At 42.1% G+C, this 17869-nt stretch overlaps 1 protein-coding gene, 1 non-coding gene and 1 pseudogene across 30 annotated transcripts in view; 1 reads left to right on the top strand and 2 right to left on the bottom strand.

Moving 5' to 3' along the window:
* LOC134738323 (fatty acid-binding protein 5-like) overlaps positions 1-15980 on the bottom strand; it is a 38246-nt pseudogene extending 22266 nt beyond the window's left edge.
* Positions 1-16112, bottom strand: part of AKAP13 (A-kinase anchoring protein 13) — a 355124-nt gene extending 339012 nt beyond the window's left edge. For 20 of the 29 annotated variants that reach the window (XM_063652841.1, XM_063652845.1, XM_063652848.1 and 17 more), the window contains exon 1: positions 15900-16093. The gene's annotated coding sequence lies outside the window, so the exon portion shown is untranslated. Of the gene's footprint in view, positions 1-15899 lie in introns of all 29 variants that reach the window. The other 9 variants (XM_063652864.1, XM_063652866.1, XM_063652838.1 and 6 more) reach the window with 6 other exon arrangements.
* Positions 6527-6588, top strand: LOC129014769 (U7 small nuclear RNA). Its single transcript, XR_008494307.1, has one exon. It is a non-coding gene; the product is annotated as a U7 small nuclear RNA (small nuclear RNA).
* Positions 16113-17869: the final 1757 nt, after the last annotated feature.

Here is a 17869-nt window from a genome sequence, read left to right as displayed (position 1 = left end):
GTTCTATTGTGAACATGTTTTACAGTCATAATTTTGTTTTTTAATTAAGCCAGACATCATGCGCCCACATTCTTAGGTCAACCATCCATACGCCAATGAAGCTGCTGAAGAGGTTAAAATGTAAAGTGACAGAGCCCTCCATGGACCAAGCACAACAACCAGGCAAGAGCTGTATAGATTTTACCACCAAACTTGGTCAACACCAAACTTCCATTTAACACGGTGTCTTCTCTTTCCCCAAAAGGAATGCTTTAAACGGACCAAAATCAAACTAAAACTAATGCTAGAAAAGAAAAAATAAACATCTGTTCATTTATTCGCAACAGGATGGATTTTATTAAGTTTAACATATACATGTATGTTACGTGTGTATATGTATGCATGTGTGTGTGTGTATGTATAGTCAAAAATTCATTCATCCTTCCATCAACCCATATATTTCTTGAGAAGCAACTATTATGTGCCATTGTTGCTGGGGATACAGCAATAAACAAAGCAGATAAAATTTGTCCTCAAGAAGTTTATAATCTGGGAGGAAAGATAGACATGTGATATTACATTACCCCATCTATTCAGTGGGCAATCTGACAATACATCCTACTAAATTAACCAGAGAAAGGAAATGAACGCTGGGCAAAGACAATATGGAAAAATCAAAGAGGTAACCAAAAACAGTACAACTCAAATCCCTAATCTAAATAGGAAAAACAATCATTTATTGGATTGTTTGGAAACCAGCTAGGTTTCCAAAAGAAAACTTCTATCTTGTCTTATACATACAATCTGTCCTATCAAAAAAGTCTCCCTTTTCAAAAAGATACATAAACATTACCTTCAGATATCCTTTGAAATAAAAGAGTAACTTTAACTGTTTAACTAAGCCAATCTCAATTATTCATAATTCATATATAGTACTACTCAATGTCCAGCTGTACAATATTCCTTCCAAGTTACCATAAATCTTGGCAGAACAGAAAGATAAGTTTAAACCTGAGTGTATCTCATGTTACAAAGAGGTTCAACAGCCACAGCCAACTCATCCCACCTTTAAATTTTCAGATTTCAAGAAGAGAAGGAAAGGGATGGAGAAAAAAAGAAAGACTTGAAAAACAATACTATTGGATAGAGGCAAAAGTTCAGGGCCATTCTTACACAGCCCCATTAAAAGAACAGATTCTCATTCATGATAAAAATTTAATTAAATATACATGCCAAGCTATCAGAATTCTTCTCCTTTCTGCCATCACATACTAAGGTTTCTCTGGCAAGGTTATCTACACAAAGATTCCTCTGAACAATGAACGGTTCCTCTGAACAATGGGCTATAAGCAATGATGAAAAGGAACTTGCATGTCCTGTCTTAGGAAATTACCCAGACACACTATTTATCAAATAATTCTATTTACTGTCCTGTATTAGAAAAAGTGTTTATAGTAATAAGGTTGGCAAGAATAGTAAGAAAATTAATTATTACTCCAAACAAAGTAGAAAGGAGTCGTTGCAACTCTGAAGAAGCCTCACTAATGTGAAAATAACATCTGTCCCATTTCATGTCCAAGAGCCTAAGTTTTATATCTTTCTCTGGCCATCCTTCTAGGACTCAGTGAAAGGTGAGTCAGCAAATACCATTTCACAGAACAAAAGAACTCAAGGGCAAAAGAGTAGTAACCTGCTTAAGGTCACACAGTCAATTATGTGACAGAACCCAGCTAAACTGGGACTACTGCCTCCTTCCAACTACAAACCTTGCCAAGTTAAAGCCATTTTATCAGGGGGTGGGAGGAGAGGAGATGGAATCAGGTGACAAACAGTAGTGAGGAAACTAGCGAAGTATCTAGTTACAGAGCTATTATTTCCTAAATCAAGAGTGAAAAATAAAATATTTTTTCCCTAGAAATTAACAGGCATGCTCCATTCATTTGCCAGAGTCTCTGCTCCAACAACATCTCAAAATGCTCAAAGGGATGAATCAAGGACAATTCACATTTAAGGGACTACGGAAGAGAAAGTTGCATTACATGACCCAGGTCTTTCCCCAACCATTCCACCCTGTGTCTTCTGTTGGGTCCACATAATCCACTCCCCTGCATTACGCAGAAGATACGCACCCAAAAAACATGTTTGATATGAGCCAAACTGGGCTGAAAGCTAGGGGGGTAAGAAAAGATGTTTAGAACTTCATGGTGCATACCTGTATTTTTCTTACTGAGGACTTGCTTACTCTTTCTCCCCCTAACACTTCAGTACTACTAAAATGAACCTTAAAAACTGGTTTTTCAACTTCCTATATAGTTTACACATGAACTAATTAAATGTTTGTAAAACACTTTGAAGATGTGAACAAATGTGTAAATGTTAATTATTAATGTCCATCCACAAAGCTTCTGTATGTGAAGGAAAATACAATTCTACAATTCTATTGGCAAGTTTCTGCTACTTTCAAGGCACAAACATGGACGCCTAGCATGTTTTTAAGAATTCTAGGAAAACTTTAAGAGCAGACCACAATGATTTTCTATTTGCACCAAAGAACAAAATGGAATTTTAAACTGGCTACTTTGGATATAATTACATCAAAGTGAAAAAAATGTGACTTATGGCATATATAATAAAACTAGAGTTATGTTTATAGTAACAATGTCCCAGGTCAAAGTTGCAGTTCACTGACTTGACAGAAGCAAACTTAAATCTCTAAACCCTAGTTTTCTCATCGAAAAAGGGAGAAAGAATAATATCTATCTTATAGGATTACTGTAAGAAATTAAGAGAATGTAGATGAACATAACATGTAGGTAAACACACACAAGTTTCTTCTTCCCTTTAGTAACTTTACTTTTTCGAAAACACCTTTTAGAAAATGACCTCAAAAAACAGCTCTCTAGACTGGACGTACACACTATTCTATGCTCTAAAGATACACACAGCACTATTTTGGCAGGAATGCCCAAGCAAAAGCTTTGGCTATTACTGCCCACTGACCCATGCACGCCTTTAATCCCTGAAGAGAGGAAGCACCTCAGCCAGCCCCCAAGGCTTCATGTGATCAAATCAACACTTAGAACTCTACTTCCCAACTCTTGTTACCGTTATTTTTTTCCCCAAATAACTCCCAAACTGCAAAGTCTCATTTATAGTTCCTTTGTATTCTGAGCCCAGCCACTCTGTGTACAAAGCATCCAAGAGGATGTACACTCTGTGTACAAAGCATCCAAAAACCATTTTCTTCCAGCTTGTTAAACGTAAAAGAAATTATTTCCATGCAATGTCACAACGGATCTCCCTTCTCCCACTCCAGAAACACACCCACTTAGACAAGGCAGAACTCAAATGCCAAGACAAGGATGATAGATTAATTTACAGATACCACCCAAATCACTGAGTATGTTTTTAGAAGTGATTCATGAATTACTGAAAATGTCAAATTTGTCAAAAGCCCCTGTCATATCCACCACCTTTAGGACAGCTATCACCTGGGAAAAAGGATACTTCTAAAAATCTAAGTTAATGTTGATGGTGTAATTCAGATTTTAAAACAAAACAACTTCATGCTCAGTTCAATTATTCTGAAGAGATCTGCCCACCACGATGCAACATACAGTACCCTTTCAACAAAATGGTGCCACAATTAGCCTGGTAGGAAGAGTATGTGCTAACAATTTTTCCAGGAACTGTTATGGACTCATTTCAAAACCACCCAGAGCCAGGTGCAGTGGCGTGTGCCTGTAGTCACAGCAACTATGAAGGCTGGAGTGCGAGGATCACTTAAACCCAAGAGTTCAAGTCCAGCCTAGGCAACACAGCAAAACCTCATTTCTTAACAAAAAAAAAAGAAAAAGAAAAAAAATACTCTTAACTGATTCTCATCTATGATTAAGATTATTCTGTAATCCCAGCACTTTGGGAGGCCAAGGCGGGTGGATCACGAGGTCAGGAGATCAAGACCATCCTGGCCAACGTGGTGAAACCCTGTCTCTACTAAAAATACAAAAATCAGCCGGGCGTGGTGGTACACACCTGTAGTCCCAGCTACTCAGGAGGCTGAGGCAGGAGAATCGCTTGAACCTGGGAGGCGGAGGTTGCAGTGAGCCGAGATAGCGCCACTGCACTCCAGCCTTGGTGACAGAGCGAGACTCCATCTCAAAAAAAAAAAAAAAATTAAGGGCTCACATTTTTAAGACAATAGACTATACATAGTAAAAAAATGGAATAAGTAATATCAGCAACCACAAACAAATGAAACCCATTACCCTAGAAACTCACCAACTGAGCCCAACCTCAAATAATATTATTAACTCCTTTTATTAAGAATAAGAATAGGGCCAGGCACGGTGACTCATGCCTGTAATCCCAGCACTTTGGGAAGCGGAGGTGGGTGGATCACGAGGTCAGGAGTTCAAGAACAGCCTGGCCAACATGGTGAAACCTCATCTCTACTAAAAATAAAAAAATTAGCCAGGCGTGGTGGCACATGTCTACACTCCCAGCTACTCGGGAGGCTGAGGCAGGAGAATTGCTTGAACCTGGGAAGCGGAGGCTGCAGTGAGCTGAGATCGCGCCACTGCACTCCAGCCTGGGTGACAGAGCAAGACTCTGTCTCAGAAAAAAAAAAAAAAAAAAAGAATAAGGAGGCCAGGTGCAATGGCTCACACCTATGATCCCAGCACTTTGGGAGGCCAAGGTGGGTGGATCGCTCCAGTCTAAGAGTTCAAGAACAGCCTGGACAACTTGGCAAAACACCATCTCTACAAAAAGTACAAAAATTAGCTGTACGTGGTGGTGCACACCGGTGGTCCCAGCTGCTTGGGAGGCTAAGGTGGGAGAATCACTTGAGCCCAGAAGGGAGAGGTTGCAGTGAGCCGAGATCGCACCACTGCACTCCAGCCTGGTCAAAGGAGTGAGACCCTGTCTTAAAAAAAAAAAAAGAATAAAGACAAATATATACTCTGCAGAAAATCAGAAGATCAAAAGTTACCCTCGTCTACTTTGCAGTAGCCTCCTTCCAGACTATCTTCATATATGTGTATGTGAAGTACATGCAAATAATACACTAGCATCACATAAAAACGTCATTATCTTTCCACTATCACCAATATCCTTAGAGACTACAAATGGAAAATAGAGTTCACTAATATTTTTATCATGCTCAGAGAAGAAAAGTTTTCAGCACGTTTGGAATCCTAACTAATTCTGATGTAATACGCAAGATAATTGTTTTAGGTCACTAGCATCTTCCCTCATTCATATCTAGCCTTCCTTTAGTTACTATACATAGTGGTGGTTGCTTTATGACTGTCATGATTACTAACTACTATGCCATGAGCCCCTATTATGGAGCTTTATATATCCCTAATTCCCACTAAAACCTCCTACTCTCCCTTCTCTATCTACAATTCTCTAATTCATACACCCAGTCCAGACCATCACTGAACTCCAAAACTGTATATCCAAATGCTTACTGATACCTTCACTTAAAAATTTCACAGATCTCAAACTTAGCATGTCAACAGGGAAATCACAATTTCAACCTCTCAGCAAACTGATTCCACGTCTTCCCCATTTACCCAGTTGTTCAGGTAAAACACCTAGGAATCCTCCTTAATTTCTTTCTTTCCTTTAGAACCTTTTTCCAATCTGTAAGTCATCCTATCGTTCTATTTTCAGTGTATATGGATTCAAACCACTTCTCACCACTTTCGCTGCTACCACCCTAATCCAAGCCACCATCTTCTCTAGCCTGAACTATTGCAAATCTCTTAACTAGTCTCTCCGTTTCCACTACTGCTCCCTATGCCAAGAGTAAAGTTTTTAAAGCCTAAATCAACTCTTGTCATGCCTTGCTCAAATCCTTCAGCTGTTTCCCACCATACTTAAGAGCCTATTTGATCTGGTCTCTGGCTACACATACAAACCTTATCTCCTCACGCTCTTTCTCACCCATTCCAGCCACACCAGGCTCCCTGTTCATTCTCCCATCTCAGGCCCTTTGCACTTGATGTTCCTTCCATACTGAACATACTTCCTCTGAATCTTCATGTGACTTGCTCCCTTGACTTTCTTCAGGTCTGTTCAAATCTCACCTCCTCAGTAAGGCCTTGTCTGACCTCCCCAATCTCTGCTAATACTCTTCATATCCTTCCTAGAATCATCACCACCAGACATGACTGCACTTGTTTGTTCACTCGTTTATTTTCTGCTTTCCTCAATAGGATATAGATTAACGGCAGCAACTACAGATGTCACTGAATCCCCATTACCTAGAACCGTGCCTGACAAACAAAAGATACTTGAAAAAATTAACAAACAACCCTACAAGGTATGGCATATAACCATTTGCCAAAAGAGAAAAGAGAAGATTAGATTTCAGAGACAAATAACTTACCTAAACCTGCATGGTAAATAAATAGCAAATGCGCCTGAAAGAGCCAGCACTCTACCCATTGACTCACTACAACTTGTGACATAAAGCATATATGCTAAGAAACAAAAACGCAAAAGCAAGCATTTCTACATGAAAACACCAGATCACAAGTGTTACAGATCTTTTAGAATTTGTCTAGCAGGTTTTCTGGTTTTCACTGGAAGACTCCCCCACGGGGGGGGGGGGGGCAGAAAATAATAGATTATAGCGATCCTTCTCTTTCTGTTCGTCACCATAGCAATTCATTTCTTTGATTAATCTTAGGTATGTACCATGTGCCTCTTCAACTAAAAGATATCTACATTTTTTTGTATTTCCCACAAAGCAATGGCTGAGCTAGTGTCAGAAGATAGTCAACAAATACTTCTTTGTTATTTATACCCCCAAAGATTTTGAGAATCCTGTAATGAAACTTTAAGAACCACCAATAAAGCATACTCACCCAAAGGACTTCAGCTGCTAACCATAATGGAGTAACTAGATCCAGATTTATCCTGGCATCCTCCCTAACTACTAGAAAAGTGGACAAAATGTATGAGGCAGCATCCTTTAGAGCCTGAACAACAGGCAGCATAGAACTGCAGTCCCAAAGAGAAGGAAACAAATGAGATAAGCCCTAAAATCGCCCCAGCTTTCTGGCTAGAGGTACCTTCTAGACCATGGTGCAATGAGGAGGATCAAGCACAACATGGCAGCCTTGTCAAGTTTAGAAGACAAACATAGCTTGGGAAGGCTAAGGAATCTGAAAATTGCAGAGTACAAGAGAAGAGGAGGGAGTTGCATGAAAAAGCAGCTCCAGAAACCAGCATAGAGGCCCCATGAGTCTCACACCGAGTAGTAAGCCAAGCATGCATATTGTAAAAATACATGAGGGCAAGCAAAGAATCACCCAGGAACTGTAAGCTAAATGATCCCCAAAGTTTACACAGGGCTGGGAGACATTTGTGTTCTCGACTGCCAGAATAGAGTCCTCACAGGGAGCCCAATTCTTCAATGAAAACTCCCTCCTCTTCTCTCGTACTCTGCAATTTTCAGATTCCTTAGCCTTCCCAAGCTATGTTTGTCTTCTAAACTTGACAAGGCTGCCATGTTGTGCTTGATCCTCCTCATTGCACCATGGTCTAGAAGGTACCTCTAGCCAGAAAGCTGGGGCGATTTTAGGGCTTATCTCATTTGTTTCCTTCTCTTTGGGACTGCAGTTCTATGCTGCCTGTTGTTCAGGCTCTAAAGGATGCTGCCTCATACATTTTGTCCACTTTTCTAGTAGTTAGGGAGGATGCCAGGATTACTAAGGTTTCATGCCTTAGTAATGGGGTGTAACAAGCAACTTATACCCATAAGTTCGGCAACTTAACTTGCCAAAACAAAGTATGATACTCTTTAAAGCAATGGTTCTTGTGTTTGAAATAACTTTATCCCCAAGGAGACATTTGACATTTAACAGATAAGGACTCAACAACTATCAGGAATATTATACATGTGATCAAGAATCTATTTTAAAAATGAACATAACTGGAAACAAATGGAAGAAATAAAAGATTCAGTAGCAAATGGAACCCAAAGACATGTAAAAAATAATACATCACGACTAAATGAGTATTATCACAAGAATGCAAAGCTATTTCAACATATTACACCAGACTAAAGAAAAAACATATGATTATGTCAATAAATACAGAAAAACGTTTGACAACATTCAATATCTATTCATGATAAAAACTCTCAGCAAACTAAACATAGAAGACAACTTCCTCAACTTGATAAAAGACATCTACAAAAACAAACACCTATGGCTACCATCATATTAATGGTCAAACACTCAGTGTTTTCCCCTCTAACATCAGGAAAAAGGAAAGGATGCCCACTTGTAAAACTCCTACTACACATTACACTGAGGGTCCTAGACAGTTCAGCAAAGTAACAAAAAGAAATCACGCCCGGCACGGTAGCTCACACCTGTAATCCTAGCCCTTTGGGAGGCTGAGGCTGGTGGATCACTTGAGGTCAGGAGTTTGAGACCAGCCTGGCCAACATGGTGAAACCCGGTCTCTACTTAAAAAAAAAAAAAAAAAAAAAATTAGCCAGGCGTGACTACATGCACCTGTAATTCCAGCTACTTAGGAGGCTGAGGCACGAGAATCACTTGAACCTGGGGGGCCACAGGTTGCACTGAGCCGAGATCGCACCACTGCACCCCAGCCTGGGCGACAGAGTGAGACTCTATCTCAAAAAAAAAAAAAAAAAAAGGAAATGAAAGTATACGAAGTGAAAACAAAGAAATCAAACTGCCCTTATTTGCCAATGACATTAATGTCTACGCAGAAAATTCCAAAAATCTACAAAAAAAGCTTCTATTACTAAAAACGAGTTTAGCAAGGGTGTAGGATCCAAGGTCAGCAAATAATATAAAATGATCTTTCTATATACCAGCAATGAATAACTGGAAATTGAGAAATATCATTCACAACAGCACCAGAACACATGAAATACATGTATAAGATTACAAAACACATGCAAGATCCAATTGCTAAAAACTACAAAACACTAATCAAAAATCTAAGGTCTAAATAAATAGATATACCATCTTCATGGCTCATTATTAAAATGTCAGTTGCGTCCTAGCTGATTTCCAGCTTCAACACAATGCCAATCCACAGCAGGCTGGGCATGGTGGCTCACGCCTGTAAGCCCTACACTTTGGGAGGCCACAGTGGAAGGATCGCTTCATCCCGGGAGTTTGAGACCAGCCTGGGCAACATAGACTCTGTCTCTACAAAAATAAAAAAATTAGCCAGGTAGTGCATGACTGTGATCCCAGCTACTTGGGAGGCTGACGTGGGAGAATCGCTTGGGCCCAGGAGATCAAGGCTGCAGTGAGTGGTGATCCTACCACTGCATTCCACACTGGACAACTGAGTGAGACCCTATCCTTTTTTTTGAGACGGACTCTCGCTCTGTCTCCCAGGCTGGAGTGAAGTGGCGCAATGTCGGCTCACTGTAACCTCCATCTCCCGGGTTCAAGCAATTCTCCTGTTTCAGCCTCCCAGGTAGCTGGGATTACAGGCGCCCACCACCACGCCCAGCTATTTTTTGTATTTTTAGTAGAGACGGGGTTTTGCCATGTCAGCCAGGCTGGTCTCGAACTCCTGATCTGAGGTGATCCACCCGCCTCAGCCTCCAAAGTGCTAGGATTACAGGCATGAGCCACCACACCCGGTTGAGACTTCATCTTAAAAAAGAAAAAAAAGAAAAAGAAAAACCCAGCAGGACTTGTGGATAACAGCAAGATGAATCACAAATACGCACAAAAAGGCAATGCAACTAAAATCCCCAAAAAAAATTCTGAAAAATAATAAGATAACTCACACTACCTGATTTTAAAACTTACTCTAAGGTGACAGTAATCAACAGTGAGGTGATAGAGAAATGAAAGACACAGATCAATGGAATAAGAGAGAGAATCCAGAAACAGATCCACACATTTATGGTCAACTTGCAAAAAAAAAAAAGGCACAAAGGTAATCAACAGAGAAAGGACAGTCTTTTCAAAAACTGTTGCTGGAAAAATTGTAAATCCATCCACAAAAAAATAAACTCAATGCATACCTTGCACCATTTAGGAAAATTAAATAAAAGCTGATAATAAATGTAAATATAAAATTTTAAACGATAAAACTTCCAGGAGAGCCGGGCACAATAGCTCACGCCTGTAATGCCAGCACTTTGGGAGGCTGCGGTGGGCGGCTCACTTGAGGTCAGGAGTTCGAGACCACCCTGGCCAACATGGTGAAACCCCATCACTACTAAAAATACAAAAATTAGTCAGGTGTGGTGGTGGGTGCCTGCAATCCTAGCTACTCGGGAGGCTGAGGCAGGAGAATCACTTGAACCTGGGAGGCGGAGGTTCCAGTGAGCAAGATCTCGCTCACTCCAGCCCGGATGACAGAGCGAGACTCCATCTCTAAAAAAAAAAAAATAACTTCTAGGAGAAAATATAGGGGAAAGCCTTTGAGCTCTTAAGTTAGGCAAAGATTTCTAAACTATTATACCAAAAGCATGATCCACTCAGGAAAAAAAAAAAAAAAAACACTGGATATCATAAAAATTAAGAACTTCTGCTCTTCAAAAGACATTATTAAGACAAGTAGGCCGGACAAAGTGGCTCGCGCCTGTAATTCCAGCACTTTGGGAGGCCAAGGCAGGCGTATCACTTGAGGTTAGAAGTTCAAGATCAGCCTGGCCAACATGGAGAAGCCCCATCTCTACTAAAATACAAAAATTAGCTGGGTGTGGTGGTGTGTGCCTGTAATCCCAGCTACTCGGGAGGTTAAGGCAGGAGAATCACTTGAACCCAGGAGGCAGAGGTTGCAGTGAGCCAAGATCGCACCACTGTACTCCAGCCTGGGTGACAGAGCCAAACTCCATCTCGAAACAAACAAACAAAAAAAGACATTATTAAGACAAAAACAGACTAGGAGAAAATATTTGCAAATCATATATTTGATTCCACAGTATATACAAAAACTCATTTTTTAAGCAAAAGATTTTGAATTGACATCAAAGAATGACAAATAATCAGATGAAAAGATACTTAATATCATTAGTCATTGGGCAAATGAATAAAAAGGCTACATTCCGTGTGATTCCATTTTTACAACATCTTGAAAAGGCAAAAAACCATGGAGACAGAAAACAGATCAGCAATTTCCAGAGTCTGGGGATAGAGAACCGGTTGAGTACAAAAGGGCTCAGAAGAATTCTGGAGGATGAAGGAACTGTCCTATTTGAAGCAGTGGATATATGAACGTATACACCTGTCAAAACTCAGAGAATGTTACACTAAAATGGCGGAATTTTAGTGAATGTAAACTATACATATGAATAATTAAAGAATGAAAAAATAGAGACTAAAGAGACATAATGATGTGCTGAGTGAACTTCAATTTTACCCTGTCCAAAATTTTTCTTAATCAACTATAAAAGATACTTGGGGGACAAACAGAGAAAGTTGAATAGGTATTGAATAATATTATAGAATTAATGTCAGTCTTTCTTGTTGTGAATAACTGCAGTTGGTTATGTAGAAAAAGGGTCAGCAAACTTCTGTAAAAGGCCAGATAGTAAATATTTTCTGCTTTGTGGATCACACGGTCTCTGTTGTAACTACTCAACTCTGCCACTATAGCACCAAAGTAGCCAGAGAAGAGGTTACAGAGTGACATAAATGGTAAAAAACCTCACACCTTTTCCTTCTCTCCCATACTAGCATCCATATCATACAAACACACTGATATCCACCTTCCCCAGGCACTGAACACAGCAATGCCCCACACAAATGTTCATACAATCACGGTATTTCAGTACCAGGTCCATCCTTCCAGCAAGGTCTGACGAAAACACATTATCCATTCATCTTCTATTTATAACGTCACAATCAACTTGTAGGTGGATGAGAAAACTATAAATACGAGGACAAACGCATGAAACAAACTTTCTTCCACTGACCAGTGAGGACAGATGCATGAAACAAACTTTTTTTTTTTTTTTTCTGAGACGGAGTCTCACTCTGTCGCCCAGACTGGAGCGCAGTGGTACGATCTCGACTCACTGCAACCTCCACCTCCCGGGTTCAAGCGATTCTCCTGCCTCAGCCTCCCAAGTAGCTGGGATTACAGACACCTGCCACCCTGCCGGGCTACTTTTTGTATTTTTAGTAGAGATGGGGTTTCACCATGTTGGCAAGGCTGGTCTTGAACTCCTGACCTCAAGTGATCCGCCCGCCTCAGCCTCCCAAAGTCCTGGGATTACAGGCGTGAGCCACCGCGCCAGGCTACGAAACGAACTTTCTTCCACCCACGGCTTTCTCCTCTCTCCCCATTTACAGCAGTAAGACACCCTAACCTGGGAAACAGAGAGGGAAGCTACTTCCAAATGGACGCCTGTCCCCATCAGTAATAACCAAGTCTATTCAAGTGCTAGATGTTAACTTTAAAAGAAGGGAATATCAAAAGTCCAAGTTTCTTCGCCCAGCTTTGTCAGGAATGTTTTTGTTCTCAATCTGTAAGTGTGACCAAATATAATTTTTAAAGGTTTATCCTCAATCTGTAAGTTTGATCAAATATAATTTTTAAAGGTTTACTATAATCTCTTCATCAGAAAACTAATGGAAAGATGGAATAAAATCTAAAGAAATGTTCTTAACAGGTAAATATTTCTAGAATGTTTCTACTCCATCTGGTACTGTAAGTATTCTAAACTATGCTAGTATAACTGATTTAAATCCCTGCCTTCTTCTGTAAATGGTGTCACCTTTAAAGTGTTATCTTGAAGAGGAAGTGATTTGCTCATGTCTCTGTACTGAACTAACACTGTTAACACCCAGTCCAGTTCTACCTTAAACAAGTCTGAGAAATACAGACATAATCCATACTTGTTATTTGTCAAGACTAAGGTAAAATAAGGAAAGTTGGAACTAACTCATATCCTCTTATGACTGATGTACTGAAAACAATCCATCTCTCACCATTTCCTAAATAGCATAGTCACAAAGAGCTCTACCCTACCAAGCCACTCTGCCAAGTCCCACTCTCAAAGGAAGACTCACAGGTGACTGAGAAGATAAATTTGCTATTGTTTCCATTATCCTTCAGTTCATCTGACACCTTTGAAGAAATGCATTTGGGTAAGACTCACAAGTCTCAGGGCCCCTTCTTTATGAAAGAAATAGCTAAGCCTCCATACTCAGAAGCATCAGACTTTTAAGAATGCTTAAGTCATGTAAAAATGTATCAAAATTATTATCATTACAGCTACCAGGAAATAGCTACCTACTCCATGTTAGATACTGTAGTTAAGTACCTCATAGTTTTACTGATTCCTAAGAACACTGCAAAGCATGTTACTAACGCTTATGGAGTAGGAAACTGAAGCTCTGAGAGGCTATGCAACTAGTCAATGGAAATGTGGAGATCTGAACTCTACCTAGTACAAAAGAGTGTACTTTTTTCTAAAATTTCTAATTTTTTTCCACTTTCACAATAGAGGGAGAGTTGTGACTAGATTTGTCTAACAATTTTAATAATTTCACCGGCTGGGTGGAGTGGCTAACGCCTGTAATTCCAACACTGTGGGAGGCTGAGGTGGGAGGATGGCTTGGGTCCAGCAGTTAGAGACAACTGGGCAACAGTGAAGATTCCTAATCTAAAAAAAAAATAATAATTTCACAAAAAGGGGGGGGCCGATTTCTAAATTGGAACCTCTTGTTGAAATCCTTAGAGCACTAGTTAAGCCCCACTTCTTTTCAAAAAATAATAGACAGATTAAAAAAACGTTAGAAATCCTTTTAAAGTAAATGTCATCACAGATCTGCAAGTGAACTGTCATTTTGGACAGGTCCCCAGAGTTAGTGGCACTCTCCTGTGTACACTAGCTACCACTAGGCAGTAAAAATAATTTACCCAATTCAAACACAAACCGTGCCTTCACTATGTTAAGACTACCGGCAAAGAGGATGAAAAGCTAAATAAGGTCTATCACAGCCCTCAAGGAGTTAAGGACTAGAGGAGGAGTCCATTTATAGTATAGTATAGTATGTGTGCAGTTACCATTTAGTCAAGGCTAAACGAAGTGTGAGAAATCCTAAAACAATAGTACCTACAGTATAACATGCCATCACCGCCCAGAGAAGGAAAGCAACTGGTGCACTCGTCACGTCGTGTTGTAAGTAGTACTTGCTTACATTATGTCCCTCCCTGACAATCCCTTCCAACTTTTGCCAACCTCCTTCCCCACAATCACACACACAAAACCACACAACCAGGAAGGGAAGCCATCGAGCGAGTACTGTGAATCCTAAAAGCGGCTCTGAAATTTAAAAGTGCAATGGCTGTACCTGAAGAAAATTTGTCTTTAGCTTCATCAGGTGAAGAAAATTGGTTTTATAACACAAGGCCCACCAAACCAGAAAAGCCCAGGAACGCTTCTCCACATGACTCACTTAGCATGAGAAATCACTCTGAGCAAAATGACACACACAGTATTTCTCGAATTTTTCTTTTTCATTTAGCAGATGGTAAAGGAATATAACTGAAGTTAACAATAAATGACACTCTGGCCATTTTGCTCCACTATGAATGACAGACATTTAAGCTAGTTCCATGTGGGGAACTGAAACAGAATCATGTTCATATCATAAGCCACACAAACCAAATTAAGTGTAATATGTGCACCCAAACTTGACAAAACCTGTACTTAATGCAGCCTGCAAATCCCCAAGAGTCCACGACGGAGTACAAGAACAGTAACAATGATTTATCTCAACTGATCTTAGCTTCTTCACAAACTTGCCAATAATGACCTTTCAAGAACTGCACCGTTTGTCCTCATCTGGGCAATCCAATGGCTTAGAAAAACTGAAGAAACTGCTTCTTCGAAAAATAAAACACTTGTTGGGGGGGACTACTAACAACAACAACAAAAAAGGCACATTGGTTTTTACTGTACTGAAGCAATAAATTCTCCAAATAACTTCATTAGGGAGTGCCATTAGCAAAAAATGAACACCAAAATACCGCTCAATCCAACTTTCATTGTGAATTCCGGGATCTAGAAAATTAAATATGACGGTATCACTCTGCTATAAGAACTATTTCCAAAACAAAACAAACCTATCAACCCCCTTTCTTGATTTTTTTTTAAAAAGTTTTAGGGTTTTTCCTTTTTTCAACTTCACATACTTCTGGGCTTTGCAAAAAAAAAAAAAAAAAAAGACAGTGAGCCGTATTTACCAAAAAAAAAAAAAAAAAAGTTTTGTTTGGTCTCGAAGTATAGCTGCAAGCTGAGCCGGCTTGGCTGCACCGGTCCCAGAGCGCGTGGGGACCGCACGGGTCTCCTGGGCCGCTCGCCTGCGACCGGCGCGGATCAGCCGGGCCGCGCCCCCGAGAAGCCGCGGAGAGGCACCGACAGGCGGGCGCGGCCCGACGTGTTTACCGTCCGCGTCGACCCCGGGGAGCCGCTCCCTGGCGCCCGCAGCACTTGTTCACGGCGCGCACTCCACACCGCGGCCCGCCCGCCCCAGGGGAGGAGTGAGCCCGCCCCGGCGGCGCCGACCCGGAGACCCGGGGCAGGGATTCGGGGCCTCGCTGGGGGCGGAGCGCTTAAGGGAGCATCCGCGGCCGGGCGCGCCCCCCACCCGGAAAGCGGCGACGGCCCCCAAGTTGGGCTGCGGAGTGGGAGGCGCGCCGAGCCCCAAGCAGACAATGCGGGAGAAGAGTGATGCGCAGGGAGGAGGGGTCCGCAGAGCTGAGGTCCCGGCGCCGCCCGGCGACCCGTCTGTCCAGCGCGCCCCCGAAAGCCCGGCAGCCCCCGCCCCTCCTCCGGCGCCCGCCCCACCGAGTAACAGCACGGGACTGGCCGCGCTCCGCACCCCGACCCACAAATCACAAAACTTCCCCCAACTCCGCCAACTAAGTTGCGCTCTCACCGTGCGGCTCCCGGGGCTCCCCCGCGGGCCGAGCTGGGACAGCTCCTCACCTTCGCCGCGGAGAAAGACAATAGGCGGCCGCTCTCCCGGCGGCGGCTAAAGCGGCGGCGACTGAGGCGAGCAATGGGCACAGCACTCTCGGCCGAGCACAGGCGCTTCACCGCGGCTGCTCGGGCTCCGCGCTGGCCCTGCACACAGCCCCAGCCCGCGCATGCGCCGAAAGCCGCTCGGGAGGGTGGGCGGGGCACGCGGGAAGGCGGTAACGCTTGCGAGTCCTCCCGTGAGTACACGCGGAGCAAGAACTGCGAGCTGGGATTGCATGGCAGAGCTGCCCATCTCGCTGCATGAGACCAATAGTAAGGCTCCTGGGCGGGGCACTCAGGTTGCTAAGGGAGGCTGAGGTTGACCGCCGCTGCTGCTCGGCCGCAAAGTGATCAAAGTAGGTTGGCTGGGAGAGGCTGCTCTGGGAAATGCCCACCCACGGTCTCCTCTCCGCCCTGTCTCCAGAAACCGCCCTTCCTCTGTATGCCGGTGGTTACCTGAGCTGCAGCACTTAACCACACGTCGTGAAATGATTTACTCCTCTATTTCCCCCACTTCAACTCAGGAAGTGGGGTTTAGTCTTCTGTGTCCACAGCCTAGGACAGTCTAAGGTATTAGGTATTAAATATAGGTATTAAACAAGTGTTGGATGGATGCACGGCGCTATGGTGGAATCACAGTTGTGACAGTGCATTCCGTGAACTTCTGGCTACTCGATCACCACAAAGTCATTCCGTGTTCGAGCTGCACAGGACCTCAAAAATTATCTGGTTGCTTTGGGAAACAAAATGTGGTCCGTGTACCAATGGTGCCGGTAACCACCGGCCCACAGAGGAAGGGCGGTTTCTGGAGACAGGGCGGAGAATATAATAGTTGGTACACGAAGAAACTTCTTTTTTCGAATAGTTAAGTGTTTTTAGTGCGCATTAGGAGGGAAATGCCTATCACGTCAAACCACTGTTTCATTAATGTTATTTCTTAGGTCAAATAAAAAGTGGCAAAAAACGAACGCACTTCAAGAAAAGTGTTAAGTAAAAAACTGAGACACTTTATATGCAGTTGAAGAACGTGTAAAACTAGTTTATAGTGATTGAAGTAAGAACAGTAGGAGAAGATTATTGGCTGGGAAGGAGGAGGAGGGAATCCTCTGGGGTGCTGGTTCTGTATTTTGACCTGGGTGATAGATAACAAAAGTATATACATGAATAAAAAATACATTCAGTGCACTTTAGTGCACTTTGCACATTTTAAACATGTATTTTTAATGTCAGTTTTCAAAAATCTGGTACAGGATATACTCCCCCACCAAAAAAAAAAGCAAAGATGCAAATGACTGCCATTTGGGAAACACTGATCCAGGCAGGCTCACTGATCCAGGCAGCAGTGACCAAACACCTGAGAAAGGGTATTGTGAATACCTGATGTGTGTGCCAGGAACTTCCATTGTTTAATAGCTCCAAATCTCAGAAATGCTCCTAATGTTGAGCTCTGGTGCTCACATATATTTTCTCTTTTTTTCTTTTTTTGAGGCAGAGTTTCACTCTTGTTGACCAGGCTGGAATGCAATGGTGCAATCTCAGTTCACTGTAACCTCCACCTCCAGGGTTCAAGCAATTCTCCTGCCTCAGCCTCCCGAGTAGCTGGGATTACAGGTACCCACCACTACACCCAGCTAATTGTTTTATTTTTAGTAGAGACAGTGTTTCACCATGTTGGCCAGGCTGGTCTCAAACTCCTGACCTCAGGAGCTCCACCCACCTCAGCCTCCCAAATTGCTGGGATTACAGGCATGAGCCACTGCACCTGGCCATATTTTAAGTAACCCTCACCGAATGGCTTTAAAAAAAAAAAAAAAAAAAAAAAAAAAAGGCCCAACATGCCCCGTTCTTCATGTGAAATTATTTCTGTTTCACTTCATCATGCTGCTC

The sequence above is a fragment of the Pongo pygmaeus genome, chromosome 16 (assembly GCF_028885625.2).
Source record: "Pongo pygmaeus isolate AG05252 chromosome 16, NHGRI_mPonPyg2-v2.0_pri, whole genome shotgun sequence".
NCBI lineage: Eukaryota > Metazoa > Chordata > Mammalia > Primates > Hominidae > Pongo > Pongo pygmaeus.
The sequence above is the reverse complement of the archived record's forward strand: the minus strand, read 5'-3'. Positions and strand labels throughout refer to the sequence as shown.